The following is a 12,884-nucleotide window of genomic DNA, read 5'->3' on the forward strand; positions in this document are numbered from 1 at the left end:
GTGCCAGGACACAGAGCATTGCAGCTATCATAGAAAGGTGCCAGGACATAGAGCATTGCAGCTATGATAGAAAGGTGCCAGGACATAGAGCATTGCAGCTATGATAGAACGATGCCAGGACACAGGGCATTGCAGCTATGATAGAAAGGTGCCAGGACACAGAGCATTGCAGCTATCATAGAAAGGTGTCAGGACATAGAGCATTGCAGCTATCATAGAAAGGTGCCAGGACATAGAGCATTGCAGCTATCATAGAAAGGTGCCAGGACATAGAGCATTGCAGCTATCATAGAAAGGTGCCAGGACATAGAGCATTGCAGCTATGATAGAAAGGTGCCAGGACACAGAGCATTGCAGCTATCATAGAAAGGTGCCAGGACATAGAGCACTGCAGCTATGATAGAAAGGTGCCAGGACACAGAGCATTGCAGCTATCATAGAAAGGTGCCAGGACATAGAGCATCGCCTCTGTGATAGGTGCAAAGAAACAGAGCATTTGAGCTTGCTGTACATGGGTCTGTTTAGCCGCAGATTTGACACAATGCCCATGTTGACCCATACCAAATGATGAAAGCACCTACAATAAGTAACTTGAGCTTCTGAAATGGATTTTGGAGCAATGGAAGAAGGTAACCTGGTTTGAATAGTGTTATACATCATGTAGACTGCCTTGTGCGTGTGCATCACTTCCATGGGAAGGGATAGTGCTAGAGACATTTGTAATATGGCAACCTTGGGTCCTGGTGTTTATGTATCAGATGTAACATGTACCACCTACCTAAACTTTGTACAGACCTAGTTTCTAGGCTGTGCCTTCTGCCAGCAGAATAATGCCTCTGCCACACTGCAAAAACTGTATAGGAATTGTCTGAGGAGCAAATCAAAGGGATGACTTGTCTCCAAAATTCCCCATATCTCAATCTGACCGATCATCTAAGAGATGAGCTGGAAAGACATATCTGATCCATGGAGGCCGCTCCAAGTACAGGACTTGATGTGTCTTCTGCTAACGTCTTGGTGCCAGATATCACGGGATATCTTCAGAGTTCTTAGAGAATCCATGCCTCCACTGTTTTAGTATAACGTGCGTATTAGGTGCAGATTTGACTAAACAAACAGTGCTACATTCAGCCAAATAGTCATTGTTGGTATCTGTTGCCCTTTGTGATTTTCATTTCTGATGAAAGCTACAATGAAGATGTGAACCCATCTCCTGCCGTTATAGGAAGATACATGAATTAAAAATAAATAAGTTCTGGAAGGAAACGTGCACTTCCCATTTAATGTCTTGTGCAGATGTCGCTGACTCTCGCTGGCATGTTCTTGGTTTGGAGAATATTTTCCTGGATCAGACAATCCCTCAAGTGTCATGGTGAAGTATGCAGAGTATCTTGTGTACTCCCCAGACGACTGACTGCAAGATATACAAGTGCAGCTATGGTGACCACAACCTCTGTTTTGTGACAACAGTCTTCTCCTCGCTACTGAATTAAAGGAAAACTCCATGAAAATCTCTGTCAACCTACAGATAAAATCTTAACAAAAAAAAAAGAGTTTCTAAATACTTTGCTTTCCTTATCTTGTTCCCACCCCATGACGTTTTCTTCTCTGTTAACGTCTAAAGATAAACTCAGAATTTTGCCGGTTTCCTCTACCAAGAGAGCAGTGTATTTTTGACATGTATAATTGCTCTTACAGAATATTACAGCCCCAGAAGGTAATTGGAGTCATCACAAACAAGGTAGCCGGAGAGAAGTTTCAACAGAACTATCCAAGGGAACCTGCCATCGTTCTTCACAGGTGATGGTTCCAAGCTGGTCCACCTTGTGTATCACGTGACAGCAATTCTCCGACAAGTCACGAGACACATGCAAGTTACGAGACAGTTTTACGTTTCCGATTTTGCTGTAAATAAAACCACCAAGTTGCAAATCAAGCAAATGGCGATGTCTCAGACGACTTGCATTGAAGTCAATGGCAAGTATGCTAATTGCCATATAAAATCTGACACATTTGGAGACATGCCTCTCTTTGTTGCAGGTCGTAATGCGAAACTGAGGGAGAACTTTATATAGAACTTTAGAATATGTCAATGCAAGTTAAGTGTCTGCTGTGTAGCCCTCGCCTTAGGGTCTTGACAACATAATCACAGCTTAATACCCCCTTGTGCGGGGTGTTTCTGTTTTTCAGCATGTGTTCAACTCTTCAGAGTGTTTCAGGGTTTTTCCTTACTATCTTTATTCTTACTTTTTTGCTCAAATTTGGATCCCCTTTGTAAAATGTGAAAATGTTTTCGTAAAGATTTATCCTTATTTCAAATGAGCTTAGAAGAAGAAAGAATAATAGAGTGCCGAGACCCTAAATACAGTTTGCTCTGGAATAATCAGGGTTAATACTTTACATTTCGAAGAAGAAAGCTATAATTTACTTCCTCACCTGTAATTACCCACTCAGGCCATTGAATGTCACATCTGGCAGTTGTTTAACGCCAGCCCGTCTGGACCCGGATACCAATATTCCTGAATAATCCTAATAGTGACGAGGGTGAGCGGATTCTAGTGATGATTTATTTACCGCAATCCATACGAACCATTTATCAATGTGTCCTGACTGTATATCTCGGGCAGCAACAGACAGCGCTACCCCCTACACAAATAAAGAAAACTGAATTGTGGAAAATCTTTGGACCCACATGTGAGGGTTTGAAAAAGAAACGTAAAGTATACACGGCAGAAAGTTACCATGGATCTTGGAAATTCTGTTACTATCAATGTGTTGTGCCTAAATGATGCATTTCTTGGGAAATATAAGCTCTTATATTAAAAAAAAAAAGATTTTTCCTATTTTTTATTTTTTTTTAGTTGCTAGTTAATTTCTGGAAAATCTGGATGATGATATGGCTGCCATTTAGCTGCCTCACTGATTCAGGGAAAGTTGGGGGATGCCCAACATAGCTGCCATTATAGCACCCTCAATAATTCATCACGTGGACTCATGTCACTGATCGAATTAAAGTACAGTTAGAGGACCCACTTAGTTACCAAGTCTTAAAGGTTAGTACTGTAAGACCCCTGGAAGAGTGTGTCGACTTTGCCATAAGAAATCCCAAAGTTGCTGAGTTGTCTCATCTGGTAGGAGAGTTGGCTTTAACATCAGAAGTATGGCACATAAAGTATAGGCAGGAGAATAATTCTACTAGGCTGGCAGAATTTAAGAAGTACAGGTAATAGGCACAGATCCCAAAAGCTAGAAACAGTCAAAATGAAGTCCAAATGTAGTCAAGAACCACAAAAGACCTCATTTGTTAGGCAAAGCTCAAGTGATAAAAATTGTTTAAAAGAAGAAAAAACTTGGCACTTCCCGCATCTCCAACAAATATGGGTCTACAGCTGTATCGGGAAATCCTGATTCCTCCATGAATGTCACTGCTTGCTTCTGTTGGGTGGTGCTCTATCCCCATAGATGGGAAAAACAACTTTTGTAGAAAATCTGGTCAGAAAAAAATGTATGGTACTCGCCACACGTAGGTATAATCTTCTTTATTGGTGGAAATCTATAAACATAGTACACACCAATAAGCAGGGAATAATTGAGACGGACGTTCTCATTACATTACGCTTCTACGGGCCTTTCATAGCGTCATACTATTTATAAGCACAATGAGTTACAAATGCCAAAGTAACCTCAATTTGACAACCAAACAAATAAACGTAAATTAATGAAAACAAGTTAAAAGCACTAACAGAGCAAAAGATATCTACATAATTAAAGAAAACAAGTAAATTCTTCTCATGAAATCCTAACGGACCCTGGGTACCCGTACAGATAATCCACATAGCCTCTTTTCGTAGGAATGCTTTAGGTCTTTCACCTCCATTTGCTAATATCGGTACAGTTTTTAGCCCTGCGAATCTAATAACAGATTTGTCGATTTGATGTGTCTCACGTATATGGTGGATTAACCTTGTCGCCCCTACACCTGATTGGAGTGACATTGTTCCCTAAATCTAAAGGCTCGTTCTCACAAACATTTTCGGTCCAAGTTCTGCTCATTGAGAAAACAGACAGCATTCAGACCAATTCTATTCAATGGGGAAGTGCAGATGAGTGATTTTTTTCACAGACCAAATCTGCTTGTGAAAAAAATTGCAGCCATTTCTTCTATGAATCCGATGAGATTCACCCATTCAAGTTTATGGGTACATAAAAAAATTCGGATGCCATACGGAGCCACAGTTTAATATCTGATTTTTTCTTATACGTTGCAATTCTGTAATACAGTAAACTGTAAATGGTCTTCTAAATGACATAGTCAAAAAGATGGTTTCACACAGATTGCACATGGATAACAAGTGAGTAAAAAATCGTCCCACTTTTCTGGATTAAACTCTGAACAATTTTTTTTCCGTTTGTGCGAATATACCTTTACACAAAAGTTGTATAATGGTTTTACCTACAGTATATAGAAACCAGGACTGTGGAGTCAGTAAGCCAAACCTCCAACTCCTCAATTTCCCTGACTCCACAGCACTGCCTCTCTACTGAGCATGTACATAAAGTGCAGCACAGATTCATCTCTACTAAAAGCCGAGATCCTTAGATCAGGGACAAAACAGACATTTATAGGATATTTCATAACTTTCCCAAATTCTTGAAAAAATTTACAGCACATCCTGCACTGTAATACTGTACCGAATTTGTTATATATTTTCATTTCATACCGACTCCGACTTTACCAAAATGGACTACGACTCCACGTGTCACAGGTTTACCGTGAAAGAGAGGAACCTGAAGACTTCAGCGTGTGATTTCTCGCAATTCACTTTCATATTAAACGGTTCAGATTTCTATTAGCAGTGCAGGAGTTACTCTGCTCAGTTGAGAGCTCTTGGAAGTTTTCCTGCATTAAGACTCTCAGCTGTTCACTCTTAGCCACTCCCATCTCATATATTCTGGGCCCTGGCTAGCACTCATTGACAGAGTACCTCCTGCTGCATCCTTAATAGATGGTGATTGGAGGTTGTTGATTGAGAAAGTGTTTGGATTTATCTGAAACTGTTTCTAGGTTTTGGGTGTGTGCTAATTCACCTCCTTCTATTTTGGTTTGACCCTATCCTCCACTCTCTGGTGTATACCTCTGTTTGTGTGAGTATATTTGTATGATTGGTATTTTCCTTTATCCCTGTTTGTGTTACCTTATTATTCTGGTTGGTGTATTACTGTAATAAACTAAAGGCTAAATGACTAAAGGCTGATTCAGTAGCTAAGGCAAGGTATGTGGTCCCGGCGTCTTCACAATCAGAAGTAATCCGGAGAACAAGGCAAGCTAGGGAAGGAGCCCCTTGTCCCGAGATACCAGACAGAGCCGTGACACTATGATTCCAACTCCAAAGATAGAAACAGAAAGAGCACAAAGTTAGTTTTGCATCTCTCACTCTGTGTCCCTCTTCCCATATGAAGAACTTTATCACATAGGTGAAATTTACAATAGGTGCAGTGTCCACAGTACTAATTACCATTTGGAATAATTTTATTTGACCACATTTTAGATCTATTTTTTTTACTAATATATCTTTTAAAATGGAATTTCTCCTATATGAGGGGTGTTCTTGTCTCATGCAAGTCAGGATCTTCGGTAAATAAATGACAATTTTTTTCCAACAGCATGTTTAAAACTAAAAACAAATCTATGTTCTATTTTAACAGATTGTTGTTTGTTCCTATTTCTAAGAATCTTCTGTTGCGTAAACTTGCTTACTTGACCCAGCAATTCCTCCAGAGCATCTTTCGGATAGCCTCTTCTGTGTAATCTGTTTTTTTAATTCTTGTGTTTCTTTTTCAAAATAATCACTGTTAATATTGATTGTTCACAAAGGAATAAATTAGCTACAGTTTATTGCTCTTTTTACATGATCAGGATGAACACCATCATACTGCATTAGCATATTAGTGGAAGTAGGTTTTTTAAAAGGCATCTCAATTACTACTTATGGTTTTCCACTAATAAAGAAGATTATACCTGGTCCTTCAGGTCCTAAAGCAAATTTTTTCATTCACAGACATAGACTAGTAGAAGTTGAACAGTGGCCTAGAAACTGAAGCATGTGCTCCTCACATAAGGCATGATGTTTTCTCCTAGGGTGTCTTCATACTTGAATAAATACATCTTGCTCTCTGCAAACTATAGGTTTCCATGGAAGCAAAGCAGCCCCAGAGCATCACCAAACATCCACCATACTTCACTGTAGACATCACCGAGCCCCCTCCATGTTTCATTGTAGACATCACCAAGACATTACCATGCTTCACCATAGATATCACTGCCATGCTTCACTGTAAGCATCATCATAATGCCACCATACTTCACTGAGCTACCGCCATGTTTCATTGTAGGCATCAATGCGCACCTGCTATTCTTCACTGTAGGCATTACTGAGCCACCGTTATTCTCTTTAGGCATCACCAAGTCATAGCCAAGCTTCACTGTTAACATACCCAAGCTTCAGCCATGCTTTACTGTAGTCATCATCATGACACCGACATCCTACACTGCAGACATCACCACGTCACAACCATACCTCACTGTAGGCATTACTACACCACCACTATGCTTCACTGTGGTCACTGCTATGCTTCACTCTAGGCATTACTGCACCACTGCTATGCTTCACTGTAGGCATCACTGAGCCACCGCCATGCTTCACTGTAGGCATTACACAGCCATAACCGTGCTACACTGTAGGCATCACCGAGCCACTGCCTTGCTTCATTGTAGACATTGCTGAGCCACCGTCATGCTTCACTGTAGGCATCATTGAGCAACCACTATGCTTCGCTGTAGTCATCAGTGAGCCACCGCCATGCTTCACTGTAAGCATCACTCAGCCACCGCCATGCTTCACTAGGCATCACTGAGCTATTGCCATGCTTCACTGTATGCAGGGTTTCCTTTTCACCATTAGCTTCATTTTTCCTCCTACAGGCTGATCCATAGGCTCTAATCACTCTACAGAAAAGAATCCTAAAAGTTTGTGGCTTATTAAAATGATTTTCTGCATATTGGGAGGACTTTTCTTGTGCCTTTTGTCACTAGAGAGTGAATGTGTTGGAGATCAGGGATGACCCCTTCAGCGTTTAATTTACACTTTATTGCGCAAACTGAAAATTCAGTGCTTGTAGTCATCAAATCTTGCTGCAAGTTTTTGCTGAAACTTGAGGGTTTTTGACTACTTACTTCGAATCCTCAGGAATCTAGTGGCAGCTGATGACAGTGTCCTCTTTCTGCTATATACCGGTAGTGTAGTCAGTGTGCAAGGTAATGATCTATTCTCTTAACGTTTTGGACGTTTTGACTACCCACAAATATGAGTGAGCCGGAGGCCATTGTCCATCAAGAATGGGCTAGAAGCTGGTGTCTGACCATGCATCATGTTAGCAGCAGCTCATAAAAGTCAAAGGGCTCTACTAAGTAGTAAGCATGCTTGTTATTAAAGGGTTGAATAATTTTGAGACTTCAGTAGTCATTTAAAGTGGCATTTTATGATGGGTTTGGAGAAACCACTTGTTGTATTCTTTGTGTTGATCCATTTACATTGTTTTTGTTTAATTGGTTTATTGTAAAAAAAGCAGAAAGTTTGTAAATTTTGGGTGTAAACTCAATTTACGAAGGTGGTTGAATTTTTTTGATTATAACAGTAATGGGCCATAGAGCCAGAGAGGTGTCACAGGTCATATACATAAAAATTGATGGCGCTAGCAGCTGAGGGTCATTAGAGTAAATGGTTTGGACTACATAAAACAACAGGGGTTTGTCTCCACTGCTGCCACTTGCCGCCATTGTGATTGCAGACACCATGGAAAGCCTGACCATTGTGTTATTTTGACCATGGGATGACTACATCCTTAGATGCAGCACAGTTAGGTAGAGGTGATATTGGAGAATGATGGATGGAATAAGGGAGGGAATTCCAGAAGAGAGGGAAGCACAAGAGAAGTCTTTTATGTCCAGTGTGCGGAGATGATTAGATTGGCAGAGAAGAGCTTCTCATTTGCAAAATAGAGATTGTTGGGTGTTAGAGGTGAAAGAAAAAAATCGAATAGAGTTTTGTAGGTGAAGATTTTAAATTGATTTATTTTTGTAATAAACAGCCTGTATGTAGACTGGTTGACAGGGGACATGACTTTAGAGGAATGGGAATACAGGTAGATGAGTTGGGGCAGAGATAGGGATAGACGAGAAGGCAGGAGTGTGTATTCTTGCATCATTCAAAGGGACAGACATGGGAGTGATACTTTCTGTGCCTACATTATACAGTGGTGAAAATAAGTATTTGATACTCTGCCGATTTTGCAAGTTTTCCCATCTACAAAGAATGGAGAGGTCTGTAATTTTTTTTTATCATAGGTACACTTTTACTGTGAGACAGAATCTTTTTTTAAAAATCCAGAAAATCACATTGTAGGATTTTTCCATAATTAATTTGCGCTTTATTGTATGGACTAAGTATTTGATACAATAGAAAAACAGAACTTAATATTTTGTAGAAACCTTTGTTTGTAATTACAGAGGTCAGATGTTTCCTGCAGTTCTTGACCAAGTTTGCGCACACTGCAGCAGGGATATTGGCCCCCTCCTCCATACAGATCTCCAGATCTTTCAGGTTTCAGGGCTATTGCTGGGCAACATTGAGTTTCAGCTCCTCCAAAGGTTTTCTATTGGGTTCAGGTCTGGGGACTGGCTAGGCCACTTCCGGGCCTTCAAATGCTTCTTACGGAGCCACTCCTTAGCTGCCCTGTCTGTGTGTTTCTGGTCATTGTAACAAATGGAAAGTTTGTGGTCTGTATCCGCGCTGCCAGGTGATGAAGAAACATCAAATGCCAGAGATAATGTAATAAGAAAATAATTTTTTTTTAAATTTTTCTACACGTTTTGAAGTGTAGCCCACTTCTTCTTCAGAAAACACACACCATACCCATAGATGTAGTGGGCTACACTTCGAAACGTAAAAAAATAGAAAAAACTTTTTTTTTCAATTTCTGCATCACTTGGCAGCGCGGATGTAGACCACAAACTTTCCATTTGTTACATATTTCTCTGGTGAAATCACCCGTGGATCTGCAGCAGCCAGACAACCTGGGATCGAGTCAGCATATATTGATACCATTATTAGTAATTACTATGGGATAAGACCCTATTTTGTGCTATTTTTTATCCTCAGCCGTTTATATCTGTTTCGGGTCATTGTCATGCTGGAAGATCCAGCGATGACCCATCTTCAATGCTCTTACTGAGGGAAGGAGGTTGTTGGCCAAAATCTCACGATTTATGACCGCACCCATGTTCCCTGCAATACGGGGCAGTCCTCTTTGCAGAAAACCCTCCCCAAAGTATGATATTTCCCCCACCATGCTGCACGGTTTGGACGGTGTTCTTGGGGTTGTATTCATCCTTCTTCTTCCTCCAAACATGGCGAGTGGAGTTGATACAAAAAAGTTCTATTTTGGTCTCATCTGACCACATGACCTTCTCCCATGCCTCCTCTGGATCATCCAGATGGTCATTGGCGAACTTCAAATGGGCCTGGACATGTGCTGGTGTGAGCAGGGGGACTTTGTGTGCCCTGCAGGATTTTAATCCATGATGGCGACGACTAATGGTAATGTTTGAGACTGTGGTCCCAGCTCTCTTCACGTCATTGACCAGGTCCTCCCGTGTAGTTCTGGGCTGATTCCTGACCTTTTCCACAATCATCCTTACCCCATGAAGCGAGATCTTGCATGGAGCCACAGAGAGCGGAAGATTGACAGTCATCTTGTGTTTCTTCCAATTTCTAATAATTGTGCCAACAGTTGTTGCTTCTCACCAAGCTGCTTGCCTATTCTCCTGTAGCCCATCCCAGCCTTGTTCATGTCTACAATTTTGTCCCTGTTGTCCTTAGACAGCTCTTTGGTCTTGGCCATGGTAGAGAGGTTGGAGTGTGATTGAGTGTATGGACCAGTGTCTTTTATACAGGTAACGAGTTCAAACAGGTGCAATTATTACAGATAATGAGAAACTAACAGGTCTGTGAGAGCCAGAATTCTTGCTGGTTGGTAGGTGTTCAAATACTTATTTCAGGCAATAAAATGCAAATTCATTATGTAAAAATCATACAATGTGGCTTCTGCCTCCAGTGACCCGCTACACCGCTGCTGCCGCTCCCCCAACTCCCCACCACAGCCAGAGCAGGTACATCCAGACTATAAGACGCACCCTCTATTTTCCTTCACATTTTTGGAGAAAATGGGTAGAGGGAAGAATAGCTCAATGAAAATTCATCTAATTCTTGATGCAAACATAACACTATCTGTAAAAAGTTGAAGGTGAAAAGAGGAAGAGGATGGCTTCTACAAATGTATAATGACACTAAACACACATCACAATCCACAATAGATGACCTCAAAAGATGCAAGATGAAGGATTTACAAAGGCCCTCACAGTCCCCTGATCTGAATATCATTCATAATCTGTGGCTAGACCTCAAAATAGCAGAGGAAGCAAGACGACCCAGGAATCTCACAGAAATGGAAGAATTCTCCAAGGAAGAATGGATGAAAATCCCTCAGTTAAGAAATTAAAGATTCTTGTCTGGCTACAAAAAGCGTTCACAAGCTGTGATACTTGCAAAAGCGAGTTCTCCTAACCAGGCAGGGTGCCCAAACTTTCATCGGCCCATTTTCCTTTGTGTAATTTTCAAAATGTAAAAGATGAAAATATAAATTTTTTGCCTAAAATACAAAGCAAATGTGTCATATGTAACTTTAGGCCTTTTAGAGATCATTTCATCTACAACTTGCTTAACTGTTCACAATAACAGTCATTTTGACCAGGGGTGCCCAATCTTTTACAAGCCTCTGTAATTTACAGGGAGGCAGAAAGTATAGAGATGTATTACTATCTGTGTCTACATGACTTACAGTGTAAGAACAAATGTTGTCACATTGCTAAGTACATTGCAACAGACTCCAGGAAGGCTAAGTGCTGCATTGATCAGCTTCACGGGGAAAGAATGGAGTGTCGTATAAAGAGAAATTCTGCTGGAGTCTTTCTTTAACCCCTTAATCCCATATGATGTACTATCCCTTCGAGGTGACCTGGGACTTAATTCCCAGTGACGGGATAGTACGTCATATGCGATCGGTCGCGCTCACGGGGGGAGCGCGGCCGATCGCGACCGGGTGTCAGCTGACTATCGCAGCTGACATCCGGCACTGTGTGCCAGGAGCGGTTACGGACTGCTCCTGGCACATTAACCCCCAGAACACTGCGATCAAACATGATCGCAGCGTTCTGGCGGCACAGGGAAGCATCACGCAGAGAGGGGGCTCCCTGCGTGCTTCCCTGAGACCCTTGGAGCAACGCGATGTGATCGCGTTGCTCTGAGGGTCTCCTATCTCCTCCTCCCTGCAGGCTCCGAATCCAATATGGCCACGGGGCTGCGTCCGGGTCCTGCAGGGAGGTGGCTTACACGCGCCTGCTCAGAGCAAGTGCTTGCAAGCGTCCCTGCAGTGCACGTCAGATCGCTGATCTGACACAGTGCACTGCAAAGTGTCAGATCAGCGATCTGACCCTATAACATGATGCCCCCCATACTATAAAACAATAACAATAAAAATATTGTTCCCATAAATACATTTCTTTATCTAAAAAAAAAAGTAATAATAATAATAAAAGTACACATATTTAGTATCGCCGTGTCCGTAATGACCCGACCTATGAAACTGTCCCACTAGTTAACCTCTACAGTGATCACCGTAAGGAAAAAAAAGTCAAAAAACAACGCTTTATTATCATAAAGCCGAACAGAAAGTGGAATAACACGCGATCAAAAATACTTACGGTATATAAATAACCATGTTTTGAAAACATCATCTTGTCCTGCAAAAAATTACCCAGCATACACTATCATCAGCGAAAAAATAAAACAGTTATAGTCCTCAGAATAAAGCGATGCAAAAATAATAATTTTTTCTATAAAATAGTTTTTATCGTATAAAAGCGCCAAAACATAAAAAAATGATATAAATGAGGTATCACTGTAATCGTACTGACCCAAAGAATAAAACTGCTTTATCAATTTTACCAAATGTGGAATGGTATAAACGCCCCCCCCAAAATAAATTTATGAATAGCTGGTTTTTGGTCATCCTGCCTCACAAAAATCCAAATAAAAAGCGATCAAAAAATGTCACGTGTCCAAAAATGGTACCAATAAAAATGTCAACTAGTCCCACAAAAAACAAGACCTCACATGACTCTGTGGACCAAAATATGGAAAAATTATAGCTCTCAAAATGTGGAGACGCAAAAACTATTTTTTGCAATAAAAAGCGTCTTTTAGTGTGTAACAGCTGCCAATCACAAAAATCCGCTAAAAATCCCGCTATAAATAGTAAATCAAACCCCCCTTCATCACCCCCATAGTTAGGGAAAAAGTAATAAAATTAAAAAATGTATTTATTTCCATTTTCCCATTAGGGTTAGGGTTGGGGCTAGGGTTAGGGTTAGGGTTGTGGGCCAGGTTTAGGGTTGGGGATAGGGTTGGGGCTATGGATAGGGTTAGAGTTGGGCTAGGGTTAGGGTTGGGCTAGGGTTAAGGCTAGGGATAGGGTTGGGGATAGGGTTGGGACTAGGGTTAGGGTTGGGGCTAGGGTTAGGGTTGGGGCTAAAGTTAGGGATAGGGTTTGGATTACATTTACGGTTGGGATTAGGGTTAGGGTGTGTCAGGGTTAGGGGTGTGGTTAGGGTTATGGTTGGGATTAGGGTTAGGGGTGTGTTGGAGTTAGGGGTCTGGTTAGGGTTGGGATTAGGGTTAGGGGTCTGTTGGGGTTAGGGGTGTGTTGGG

The sequence above is a fragment of the Ranitomeya variabilis genome, chromosome 3 (genome assembly GCF_051348905.1).
Source record: "Ranitomeya variabilis isolate aRanVar5 chromosome 3, aRanVar5.hap1, whole genome shotgun sequence".
In the NCBI taxonomy this organism is placed as follows: domain Eukaryota; kingdom Metazoa; phylum Chordata; class Amphibia; order Anura; family Dendrobatidae; genus Ranitomeya; species Ranitomeya variabilis.